General features: G+C 59.9%; 1 long non-coding RNA gene across 2 annotated transcripts; it reads left to right on the top strand.

Moving 5' to 3' along the window:
• The first annotated feature begins 924 nt into the window (after positions 1 to 924).
• Positions 925 to 5681, top strand: LOC144377361 (uncharacterized). 2 transcript variants are annotated; one of them, XR_013438303.1, is made up of 2 exons: positions 925 to 1118; positions 3790 to 5681. It is a non-coding gene; the product is annotated as an uncharacterized LOC144377361 (long non-coding RNA). The 2 variants fall into 2 exon arrangements; XR_013438302.1 differs by having other exon boundaries at positions 925 to 2659.
• Positions 5682 to 13119: the final 7438 nt, after the last annotated feature.

Raw genomic sequence — 13119 nt, 5'->3', positions numbered from 1 at the left:
GCCGAGGCCCTCATAGGCTCCTGACACCAGTTACGGCATCACCTGACACTTGAGCATCTGGGAGCTGAGCTGCTTGTCCAAGCCCCAGCAGCCGGGGCTGGAGCTGCCTGATGCCAACGTCTCTGGTGCAGACGCGTGGAGGGGTGGGGGGCCTGGGGCTGATTTCTGCAAGTCAGGGGCCGCTTCAGGATCTGCATATCCCCGTGTCCCCAGAGCCACTTGCAGGTCACCTGGAATGAGGCATGAACGGAGGCTGGGAGAGGGCAGCATTCAGCTCCCCCAGCTCTAGGGTCAGCTCTAGGGTCAGCTCCAGGGTCAGCTCCAGGGTCAGCTCCAGGGTCAGCTCTAGGGCCTTTCTCAGTGCTCCCCGAGGCTCCCTGCTGGCCTCTGCAGCACCCCTCTGAAATGCGGGGCTGCGGGACCAAGGTGAGCCCCACACTGTGGCCAGCCAGTGAGGTGGGGCTTGCCCTCCTCTCCATTGCATGGGGACCTTGACCACTCAGAGCCGTAAACGCCATCCCCGGGCAAGGGCTGGCCAGCCAGTGCTGCGGAGCCCAGACCTGGAGAGGTGGGGTCAACAAACAGTGCCCCGGGACAGGGGACAGTGCTGGTGCACTCCTTGGTGATGGGCATGAGTCTCAACTAGACGGGGACAGAGTGGATGTGGCTGAGGATGAGGCGGGACAGTGGTTTATGAGGGCAGGACGGGACTCCTGCAGTGGGACAGTGCTTGGGGACATAGTAGGACAAAGCTCCGGGGAGCCTGACCTGGAACTGTCCCTGGTCCCCTCTGCAGTGGCCCTCCCCACCCCCTGCCAGGGCTGCTGCCCTGCCTCACTCTCCTTTGAAATCTTATCTCCCATCTTGTTCTCTGCTTCCTCCTGCTCAGGCCTGGCTCCCCCCCCCCCTGCTTCCCATCTGTGCCCTCCCCACTCCCTGCTGGCCACTGCTCCTCCCGTCCTGTCCTGTGCTGTTTTGGGCTGTCTCTCGCTCCTCCAGGGACCCTCTGCCAGGCAGCCTTGCTGACTCTCCCAGAAAAGCCACCTCCCTTTCCCGGCCTCACGGAGAGACAGATGCACTCCCTCGTCCTCCCAGCGGCTGGTCTATGTCCCCAAGGGGTAAGGACTCCCCAGCTTCCTGCCCCTCACTGAGGCCAGGAGGCCCAGGCCCTTCCCCTGGCCCAGAGGGTCCTCCCTCCCGTGGAATCAGACTCCTAGTGCAGGGTCTCCAGCCTGCCAGCCTTGAGGTCCCAGCTCTGCCACCTAGTAGCTGAGAGATCTTGGGCGGGTCCTTCTCTCCAGTCCTCTGTGTCCACACCTGTGAATCACAGAGGCTCACGGTGATCTCAGGCTTGAGAATTAAATGAGTTAATGCGCTTTAGGACCTCGCTGCAGATCCTGGCATCTAGTAGTCACTCAATGAACAGCCCTCCCATTCCCAGGTGTGGCCACAGTGACAGCCACAGAGAAGCAGGACAATCAGGGCCCCAGACAGGAAGCTCACCCCTGCGGGACATTAACAATGATAATGTGACCTCTTGTCCTGAGTCTGGTCCTTCCCAGTGCTTCACATCCTGAACCTCTTCAGTCATCTCAACACCCAGAGCTGTGGACCCCCACTCCTCTCTTCCACATGAGCAGCCCCAGAGGCCTGGATCCACCCGGATCCCACGAGCATCCTGACCACGGCCCAGTCTGCCCCGAGTCTAGCAGGAGCAGGGGTCTGGAGACCCGTGGGGGTTTGGGGCTGTGAGGTCTCAGGCCTGATGTGGCTCAGGCTCTTCCCATATAGAGGCCTGGGCAAGTCACGCTCCCTCTCAGCCCCAGCTTCACAGTCTGTAGAGGGGGGACCAAGGCCTCACCTCACCGAGCCACAGTGGGAATTCTGCAGGCTTCCTCAGCGATGCCTTGAAGGACAGTGGCTGACCACAGAGGCTCCCGGCTGGGCCTGAAGCCCTGTCCACTCCGAGCCTGAGCACCCTCACTCCTTGGCTGCTGCAGTTTGGGCCTGGAATGTCCCCGAAGGCCCACATGGTAAAGGCTCACTCCCCACCGTGGCTCTCTTGGAAGGTGGCGGTATCTCTACAAGGTGGAGTCTCGCGGGGTCTTCTGGTCATGGGATCGTGGGACCTGGGCCCCTTCCTTCTTTTTCTTGTTCCTGACCATGAGGTGAACAGCTTTGCTCTACCACACCTTGATGTGTCACCATAGGCCCAAAGCAAGGATCCAGTTGGTCATGGACTAAAACCTCCAGACCGTGAGCCAAAACCAACCTTTTTTACTTTATAAGTTGATTTTTATGGGTAACTGTTATAATAATGGAAAACTGACTAACACAATGGCTCAGTCTTCTAAGAATGCATAGAGCCCCTTCCTGCTCTGCCAGGGACCCTCAGGCCTCTGGAACTTGCTAATGTAGGCTAGGAGTTTTGAGGAAGACACCCACAGCCCCATGGTGATATGATACATTTGGGGTCTGAGTCTCTTGGGCTTCCAACCCTTATTAAATCTACCTGAGACATTTTTATCTTGAAAGCTGAGCCAGAAGGGAGGGCCCCTAAGGGGAGGCTTCCAAGGTCTTTGGGTATTTTCCTGTCCACTCAGATAGTTTTGCTCTGAGATGCAGCACAGCCTGACAACTCACTGGTGAGATGGCACAGGTGAGTTCCTGGGCATATGCCTGCTACTGCCCTGGTGGGGGCGACAGGGAGGCTCCACAATCTCCCCATCCCCCCCCACCCCCGTGGTCTGCTTGCTTCCCTCTAAAGATGAGAACCTGAGGGGGGGGGGCAGCGTGCCCGGGGTCGCCTGAGGTGGAGGAGCTCATCCTGCAGCCCAAGAGCGGGTCAGCGTGGCCATGCTGTCCTGCAGTGGGGGCCCGGGGTGGCCAGCCCTGGCAGTCCTTCCCTGCACTCACCATCTTGCCCTGGGTGCAGACCCTGGGAGGATGAGTGGAGGTGGCGGGGGGGGGGGCGGTGGGTGGGAGAGGGCCGCTGTGGTCCCAGAGCAGCTGAGACCTCAGCCCACATGCTCCAGCTTTGGTCCCCACTCTTTCACCCACCCAGGCGCCCTGTTGTGTTGCCCTGCACTGTGTCCTTGGATGAGTAAAGTCACCTCCTGGGCTTCTGTTGCCTTGCCTAGCCCAGGGCGGGGGGCATCACGGAGGGGACCCTAGCAAGAATTCTCTAAGGGTCCGGTGGGGCGACCCCCAGAGGGCCAGACAGAGTTCCTGCTCTAGTGAGGGCGCAGCCAACAGCTCATGCTTGGAGGCTTATAGAGAATAAGAAAAATGTGATTCGCAAACGGCCTCCCTCTAGGATCCCACGAAGTCCCCACTACTCCCTTCTTTGAGAAGTGGCTGCGGTTCTACCATTTTCCAGATGGGGAAACTGAGGGAGTGGCCCCAGGTTGTCACAGGGAGCTAGGAGGGGACTGGGAAGCCAGGCTGGGGGAGCCGACAAGCAGCAGAGCCGTGGGTGCCCCCCACGGCCATTCAGCCTGTCGCCCACCTCATCCTGTGCCCAGCACAGAGTGTGTCCCGTGGCCCTGTCCTTCTGCCCAGCGGCTCCAGGCTCCATTCCCCACCCTCTGGATGGTTTCTGGGTTTGTTTTTCTTGTCCTTACACTCGTGGAAATCAAATGAATGGTTTTCTTGCTTATTATTCATGTCTCCCATATGAATGGCAGCTCTCAGGGGCTAAGAACTTTGTATTTTATACTTACTGCAACATCCTCGGTGCCCAAGGAGGTCCTCAGGAAATATTTGTCCGATGATTTGATCATTTTCTAGCTAATGGAAGCACAACTGTGGGGCCAGCTGTGATGCAGGGCCCCGTTCCACCCAGCAGATGGCAGCAGAGAACAAGGCACCTGCCAGCCGGAGCCCAGGTGAAGGTCCAGGTTTGACCTTCCAGGTTGGCGTCTTCTACCACCTCCTCTTCCTAAGTGCGGGCCATGCCCGAGGGCCGGATAATACTATGCAGCTGTCATTGAGAAGGCTCAAAAGCAGCGCGTGCCCAGCACAGTTCAAGCACTTTCATTGATCGGTCACAACAGCCTTATGACAAGTCTCATTGTGCAGACAGGAAGCTGTGTTGCAATAACAGCCCCAGGTTACACAGCCAGTGGGGTGCCAGGCCTGGAAGGGGACCTGGACTCACTTCCTTAACCACCACGAGATAAGGTCTCTATGTTCTGTTGTCCCTCTATGGACTCAATGAAGTGCGTCCCCTTGGCTGGAGGTGGCAAGCTGAGCCTGGGGGGGGGGGGGCAGGAGACGCTCCGCCTGGCCATCCAGAGACGGCTATTTGATTTGCAGGGCCAAGAGCAAAGGAGATGGTGGGACCCTCTGCTCAAAGTAATTAAGAATTTGAAGAATAACGGCGGAGCGAGCAGAGCGTGAGGTCCTCGGGAGGCTGGGGCTCTGGGTGACCACACAGGTCGCGTGCCCTGGAAGCCAGACCCTCTTGGTCTGGGGCGGGTATTTGAGGAACGGATCTCAGGGTCATCCCAAGGCTAAGGGCCTTGTAAATGGAGTGGGACGGAGACAGAGCGACCTGCCCTGGAGTCCAGTCGGGTCTGAGCCAAGCAGCCCGCTCTGCGGGAGCACAGGGACTGGGCCTCTCGGTCTCTTCCCTAAGATCCGCCTGCATCCCGCACCTTTTATCTTCCTGCCTCGGCTGTGATTTATCTCCATGGGAAGGACCGAGGCGGCCTCCAAGGCAAAAGGCCCTTTTGATGGGCCATGAATCTTCCCTTTGCGGATCCTCAGGCCTCTCTGCACGGTTGGGCGGACCTACCACTTCCTCTCTGCCAAGTGAGGATTAGGAAGCCATAAAACAAGGACCCCAAATCCCTGGCCAGGAGAGCTCACACATGGGCCTCAGATGCTCCGGACAGAGGAAGACGAGGGCTGCCAGATCTCAAATCCCCGGGGGGACCCTTTCCTTGGGAGCCCCCATTTCCAGCTCCCTGCCCCATGTGGAGCGGGGAGGGGGACATCCTGGTCAAGCTGGAACAAAAGCTGCCCAGGGGCATCCCCGAAGGGAGAAGGGATCCCAGCTGAAGCCAGGGCTGAAAGTGCTCCCTCGCATATGCCGGGAGCGAGGGAGCCTAGGCTGGACCGAGAGTGAGAGCAGCCCCAGTCCAGGCTGTGGGGAAAGCAGAGCACTTAATACATGTGCTTTCTTTTTATCCCAGGGCTGCGTTCGTCCACATCCAACAGGAGAACGACCTGGGGCTCAGAGATGTGAGGTCACTGGGTAAGGCCACTTGCCACAGTCACATAGCAGAAAGTGATAGGGTTGGGATTCAAAGCCAGTGAACATTTAACAAACTCTTTCTCCAGAGAGCAACTTTAAAACCATCTTGTTTTAAGAACAATTTATTTCTTAAATGATACCTTTTTATTTTTTAAAAAATCATTTGTGAAAGGAATGTGGCACAGAATTCAGAAGAGTGTAAAATAAGAAGACTCTGCGGGTCTCTCCTCCCCAGCTGGCCAAAGGCCCTGGCTCAGTCCCAAGAAGCAGCCTCGGCGGCCAGGGATGTGGCTGTCCAGAGACGGTGTGGACTGGAGATACCCGGGAATTCTTCCTCCTCCACTCAGTCGGTGCATTCTGTGCATAATATCTGGACCTTGCTTTTCTACCTTAACACGACTTAGAGACTCTTCCCCATCAAGGGCTGCCTCACTCTTTTTAATGGCTGTATTTTGTTGCCACTGTGTAGATGGGATGTTTCAGTGAGCTGTCGCCGAGTGACAAACAACCCAACAGCTAGTGGCTTCCAACTTGCCCTGTACTATCTCACTCACCTAAGAGCTGCTGAGCAAATCTGCTGGTCTTGGCTGGGTGCACTTGGGTATGTCTGTCAGTGGCTGGTTGGCTGGGGGCTGGCCAGCTGGGGTGACCTCAGCTGAGCATCCCAGCTCTCTTCCTTGTGTCTCCCATATCTCTGCATTTTCTAATAGTGAGGTTGGCAATGCAGGAGCAATGGCAGCTATGCTGGGGGCAGAAGGAACTGGGCAATGCTTTCCAGTCCTCCTATTGTGTGCTATCTGCCAACAAGCCACTGGCCTAGGAAAGCCACAAGGGGGGGGCAAGCTCAGGTTGGGAGGGCGTCATAGAGGTTCAGGGCAAAGGTGAGAGGCCATTTAATTCAGACTGTCACAGTGACCAGTCTCCCACACCGAGCTTGATTCACGAGGCCTTAACAACACTGTGAATGGGCTGCACAGCACCCAGCACCCCACACTCCCTCCCCCAGGGACGACAGGTCCTGGCCTCTCCAGTGTGGCCACTCCACCCTGACCAGAGCAGCTCAGGGAGGGGCCCATGACCACCCAGTGGTGCAGCCAGCCACCCCCAGTTGCTGGGCAGAGACGTGGGGAATGGCTGTCCTGCCCCTGGAGGTAGGTGGTGGCCAGAGCTAATGACAAGACCTTGCTCCCCGCATGAGCTGAATGAGCCTGGCCAGCCTCACAGCCACTCAAGGTCCCAGGGAAACGTCTTCCTCCCTCACCGTCTGCCCTGAGGGCTCTGGGGGCAGGCTCTGAGCTGGCCCAGGGAGGCCTGGACCCGTGGGGGAGACAAATCAGCTGACAGAGGACCAGGGGCCTTCCAAAGGAGGAGTGATACTCCCATCCCGGAGGGGCGTCTGGGAAGACCTCCTTAGGAGAGGACGGTAGCTCTGGGCTTTGAAGGATGAATAGGAGTTCACCGCCAGGCCAAGGGAGGGAGGAGAGCCAGCCAGGGCCAGCGGGTGGAGGCGTGGAGTGGTCAAGAGGCCGCAGAGTGCAGGCGCCTCGAGGCTGGACAGAAAAGGACAGAAGCCCTGCAACATCATGCCCAATGTCCAAGGAGTGTTTTACAGAAGCGCAGGCAGAGCCCCATGGAGTGGGGCTTCCTCCAGGAGCCCGCCCTGACCCCGCTGAGAGCCCCCAGGGTGCAGCGCAGCCTGGTTCACTCTCGGGGTTCAGACTCCTGAGCCTGTGCTGCCTCAGGCCCACCTCCTCCCCTGGACACGGAGGGTCCTGAGAGCCGGGTGGGGGGTCCGCACAGGGGTGTCCCTGCTCCACACTTCCGAGTGAGTGGATGGGTGAGCAGGAGGGTGACGGGGAGGCGAATCCCCGAGAACGCCATCCTGGGAAAGTCAACGCTCACGTCCCCATCTACGTCCTTGACACTGGTTTGCCCTGGTTTTATTTTATAATCGAGTGAAAAATCTTTCCTGAGAGAATCTGAGACATGGCCACGGTGCCCGGCAGAGACCGGGAGGAGGCTGCAGGAGGCCGGGGGCGGGACACGTTAGAGGGGTGTGCGGGGCACCCCGCGGCTGGGACTTCAGCTTCCTCATTGAAGAACGGGACTAACAGACATGAAATGTCCTTCTGTGACAGTGCGCAAATGAGAGCCACGTCACTTATGGCAGTGCCCCACTGTCTTCTCTAATACCCATCCCCGCCCCCCCCCCTGTTCCCCAGGGGATCAAGTTGCGTGATCCCCGTTGATTCTGATCCTCACTGTTCCTGCCTGTAAAGTGGGGTGCTGTGGGGGGTCCGTAGAACTGTACGCAGGAGGCAGGATAGGTGGGCACATGTGAGCTGTTCTCTTACTGTGGCCCGTAAAGGGGACTGTCCTAAGGTCACTTGGCAGGGTCCCGCCCAGGTCTCCTCCTGGTTCCTGGGGTGGGAGGCTCTCCCGCCCGACAAGGGCTCCAGGTGGCAGAAGCCTGGCACATGGTGGGGCTGGGGGAGGGGGCCCGGCCCAGAACCCCTCCCTGGTGGTGCGGCACGGAAGGGGAAGGGTCAGGGATGCCAACCCCACAGCGAGGTTCGGGGCCCGTGTGTCCTCAAAGGCAAGTGGCTTCCCGGCAGCCGTCCCAAAGCTAGGGGGCTCCCTCCGTGACAATCTGTTATGACAGATTTAATTAAAAAGAGCTCGCACCCCCTGCAGGACGGCAGCAGCCCAGGGCGTGGGGCACCCCCTGCAGGACGGCAGCAGCACAGGGCGAGGGGCACCCCCTGCAGGACGGCAGCAGCACAGGGCGTGGGGCCTGCTGCGAAAACAGCTCTGTAAAGTCAGGGCTCAGGCGCGGGTGCCGGGACGGCGGGTTTACTAAACAGAACCCCGACACCACCTCGTTATTTATTGAGTTAATCATGTCCCCTGGCCTCAGCTCGAACCAGCTCCAAGACCTTGGGCCCCAGTGCCCACTCTGGCTCCCAGGCTCTCCCGGGCATACACACCCCTGTACCCAGGGGCAAGGCCGCCGATGCCAGCTCTTGAGCCAGGAAGACCAGGAGGGGCTCTCTGTGGCTTCGAGAGGTGGACAAGTGACATTCCTCTTGGATCTTCTTTTTGGGCCTCCAGAAGTGGCACAGAGCCGGAGCTGCCCCTGGAGGGTCGGCGAGGCCCAAAGGAGACAATGAGGACCGGCCTCAGCCCAGCGGGCACTCGGAGCATGCTGGCCACTGCTACCAGTGACCACTAGTCAGGGGCACTGAGCGCAGGAGGCCATGGTGAAAGGGCTGGCAGGATGGTGGGGAGGCCCAGCAGTTAAGAGTGGACACTTGGTCCCAGGGCTCAGGAGCTGGAGGCAGGAGGATCCTGAGTTCAAAGCCAGACTCAGCAACTTAGCGAGGCCCCCAGCGACTCAGCGAGACCCTGTCTCCAATAAAATATTTAAAAAGGGCCGTGGCTGGGGCTCAGTGGTGAAGCGCCGGCTCAGTCCTGTTTTCTCATCTGTAAAATGGGGACAAGGGCAGAACCTTCCTCCCAGGGTTGTGGCCTGAGAAACCTGATCAAGGCACAACCTGGGACCAAGGGCAAGCTCAGAGGGGGTGGCCGGGAGAGCGGTGGCTGGCGAGGATGACTCTGCCTGGCTCCCGCCTGGCTCCGGAGAGGTTCCCCAGAGGCCAGCAGCCGGAAGGGGACCTCCCACGTGTTCACTCCCAGGTGCCTGCGCTGTCAGGCTGCGGATGGAGGTGGCCTCCTTGTGGCCAGATAGGTGGCCTGATAGCAGGGCCGTGGGGACAAAGCTATCGGAGGTGGCGACGGATACTGAATGGGCTTCTCCGAGCGGGTGCAGAATTGCGTTCGGCTTGGATTTAATTAAAAAGACTCAAATCTTCCTGATAATCCTCCCGGCAACGGCGGAGCGGGGCCTGCAGCCGGCTCCCTGGCAACGGCGCATCCTGCTGATAAAGGACTTGGGGGGGCCCACTGAGGCCCCACGGCTGGCCCAGCACTCGCTGCTATCAGCCCTGCCCATCGCCCGTGGCCCAGCAAGGGGGGTCGGGAGGCAGCTGCGGTCCCCTCTCCACGGCCAACCCTCCCGCCTCAGGCCCGCTCCGGGAGCACCATGGATGTCTTTGTTCGCCACGAGCCCTGGGCCTGGCACCTTGGCATCTGGCTCTCCTCCCAGGCAGCTGCCCAGCCTGCCTCGTCCTGGCCCCGGGCACCCCCATCTTGGTGTTGTGGAAGGGGCAGGAGGAAGCCAAGCCCTCGTGTCCTCACCTGTCCCCACGTCCCGGCCTTCGCCTGAGCCCAGCCTCTCCTTCGAGGGGTTCCCACCTGTCCCACCTCCAGCCCCAGGGGACCCTCCCTGCCCCCTCCCTCTGAGGTACCCACAGAGCCCCACAGAGGGCAAGAGCCTGGCAGAGGGCAGGGCTTACGGGCATGTGGTGGCCGGCTGACCGGTTGAAGGAGGGAATGGGACGAGTCTGCCTCGGAAGGCCCCCAGCACCCCTGCCCACCAGAGCCTGGCAGGGAAGCCACTCACCCCACCCGAACCGTCACCGTCCTCGTCACTGTGGGTCCCTTAACTGACTCGAGGAGGCCTCCGCCCCTGGTGACCCTGGAGAGTCAGCTTGGCGCGCCTGCTGTGTGCCTTGGGCCCTGCAGGGCTGAGCTGGACATTGGCTCTGGGGTGCCCATCGCCCTGGAGCCCTGTGGCCCAGGAGGACTTGCCAGCTCTGGCCTGCCTCATCTGCAGACAAGGACGCCCATGTCTGAATCTGACCTGTTTCCAGCTTGTGGTGAGCTGAGCCCACGGTACCTTCCAGGGGCGTGATCCACCCTCCAGGGGAGAAACCGGGGCCCAGGAGGCTGGGCTGGGTTGAGAGCAGCACTGGGGGCCAGCGTCCTTACCCTCCATCCCGACCTCTCTGGCCTCCTGGGGGTCACCTGCCCAGTGCTGCCCCCTCTGCCCACCAGGATGCCTTGGCCAGCCTGCCCTCCCCCAGCCCCTTCCCTTCACCCAGACCAGGAACTGCTCTAGTGCCCAGGAGGCAGCGGGTAGCAGGGAGGATATTGCTGTGACCAGCTGACGGTGCCACGGGACCAGGAGGCCGAGGGACTGCCTCACGAGGACCTGATGGGATCCAAGTGTCCCCCGGAGTCAGGGGCTGTGGGGTCCTGGGGCGGGGGGAGAAGACGCACAGCGTGAGCGGGGCCTGAGGAGAAGGGGAGGAGGGGCAGAGTCCAAGGACCTGAGCAGGGGACAGGCTCAGGGGACCTGGTCAAAGGGAGCACAGGGGAGGGGTGGCCCTGTGACGGGGCCTGTGACTGCCAGGAGGGACTCTCACTCTGGATGGCCCAGTCACATGGCTGGCTCCAGGTGGGGCAGGAGGGGCAGAGGGGAGGACGGAGGGTCCAGGGAGGCCTCTGCACAGGGGACGGGGATCGAGGCTCCACCTCAGGGACCAGGGCAGAGGAATGGAGGCTGACGAGCCTCGGTGACTGGCCTCCCAGACCTGGACCCCACTGAGCTCCCTCATCTCCAGGGCCGGGGCCAGACTCTGCTCTATCCCACCCTGCACCCGCCCTCCCGCCCCACTTACTCCCGGGGAAGGTCATCTCCAGGGTGGGAGCCAGTCCTGGCAGAGGCCAGGTGTTGGGTGGACTTACTTCATCCAAAACAGAATCAGGAGCACCCACCCCCCGTGAGAGCCTGCCCACACACAGTCTCTCGTCCACTCCGACTTCGTGTTTGGCGCTGGAGTCTCGGGGAAGTCAGGAGCCCCCACCCGAGGGCTGGCTGTAGGATGCCCGAGGGGACGGTCAACGAAGCTCCCCTGGACATTCTGTGGCTGCGCCCATGGCTGACGCCAGGACCACACTCCCGCCTCTCTCCCAGGTGCTAGGCCTGGGCCATCAGATGCCCTGAGACCAAAACCAGAGGGACAGAGGGTGAGGGAGAGCCAGGGTCAGGATCGTGCCACCGGTTCAGCTCACCCCCACCCGTGCCCAGCAGGGGCCGTCCTGCGTGGTGTGGCAAGGCATGCTCCAGGGAGCAGCGGGTCGCACGGGAGCCCACACCAGCCCTTGGGTCCTTCATGGGCCTCAGCTGACACATGCCACCCTTTCCTCTGGTCCCCGTCACCAGGACATCCGGGGCTTGGCCTTCCTGCTGGGAGAGAGGGGCCGGGGGAGAGGCTGGAGGATGCAGGCAGGTGCCAGGGCCCTGTCTGTAGGGTGCCTTCTGCCCAGCCAACCTGGAGGGGGGCCAGGGGAGGGCCAGTCCCCAAGGGCCAGGACCAAGCCAGGACCCAGCCAGACGGGCCCTCCAGATTCCAGGACCAGGCTCCTGGGTGGTCTGAGCTCCGTGACGAACGGGGCCCCCTCGAGCTGGCTGGGGGCTTCGCCAGAGTCACCTGCTCAGGGGAGTCAGGATGGTGCCACCGGGTGTAGCTCATCCCACCAGGGTGCTCCGGACGCTCTGCCCTGATGGGCGGGGCCAGGGCCTCTCGGGGACTGGGTGGCACAGTGAGGTGGGAGGGGACGGCCTGTGCCTGGAGTGAGCCGGTCGGCAGGACCCCTTCAGACCCCAGCGTCCTCAGCCACCGCCAGGGGAGAGGCTGCGCTGGGCGGGCACCGGGTGTTTCCCGCAGGCTCCGGGGGACCCGAGGCTTGTTCAGGACCAAGAGGACGAGACGGTGGGGAGGCTGCAGGGAGGGGTCCTCACGGGGTGTGTCCTGGGCCGGCTGGGCCATGGGCCCCTCAGGCCGCCTTTTTAATAGGAAAATGTATGAAGTAAAGCACAGGAGACCTCCTGAGCAGCCTCAGGGAAATGACAAGAGAGAAAACGGCAAGCTTCCAGAGCCTGTCACCTGGGCCCACAGCAAGTGTCACTGACCCAGCGGGTGTGGGGGCGGGGTGAAGGCATGAGGAGGCAGGCCCCACACTCACACTCACACACACACAGCCACACAAACACACACACCATATAAACACTAGAACACACAGACACTCACACAGACACACTCTTACACACAACATTCACACAAGCCACACACATATACGGTTACACTCTTACACATACTCATGCAGTTACAGTCACACACATGCTCACACACACTCCCCCACACACATTAATACATACACGCAATTGCACATCACCCAACCAGAGTTACACACTCACACACAAGTGAACTCATATACAGTCTCTCACACAAAATCACACATGAAAACACTCACATAGACCCTCACACTCACACATTTACACACATTGTAACAGCCCCACACTCAACCACGCATTTACACACTCTCACCCTCCACACATACATACACACTCATACACCCAATCTCTCTCTTTTTAAAAATATTTTTAGTTGTAGATGGACGCAATACCTTTGTTTGATTTATGTATTTTTATGTGGTGCTGAGGTGAACCCAGTGCCTCACGCACGCGTGCTGGGCGAGCGCTCTACCACTGAGCTACATCCCCAGCCCTCACACAATCCCTCAAATGCACACTCACATACTCACACACTAGTACACACCTCACAGCCCCACACACATACACACAACACAGTCACACTCACACATGTACATAAACACACTCACATATACAACACTCCTACACCACAGGCACACACATACACTCACACACACATACAACCTTATACTCATCTAATCAGACTCCCAGCTTACACGCACACAATCACATACAACTGCAATACACACACACCCACTTATAAGTCACATAAGCCCAGATACGTGCAAATACACTCACACAAATATACACACTCAACACACACAGCCACACAGCCACACACACCTACATTCAGACATACGCACACTCCTATTCTCACAGCCATATATAGTCTCACGCACAA

The sequence above is a fragment of the Ictidomys tridecemlineatus genome, chromosome 4 (genome assembly GCF_052094955.1).
Source record: "Ictidomys tridecemlineatus isolate mIctTri1 chromosome 4, mIctTri1.hap1, whole genome shotgun sequence".
NCBI classification, from domain to species: Eukaryota; Metazoa; Chordata; class Mammalia; order Rodentia; family Sciuridae; genus Ictidomys; species Ictidomys tridecemlineatus.
This window is presented reverse-complemented; position numbering and strand designations above follow the sequence as displayed.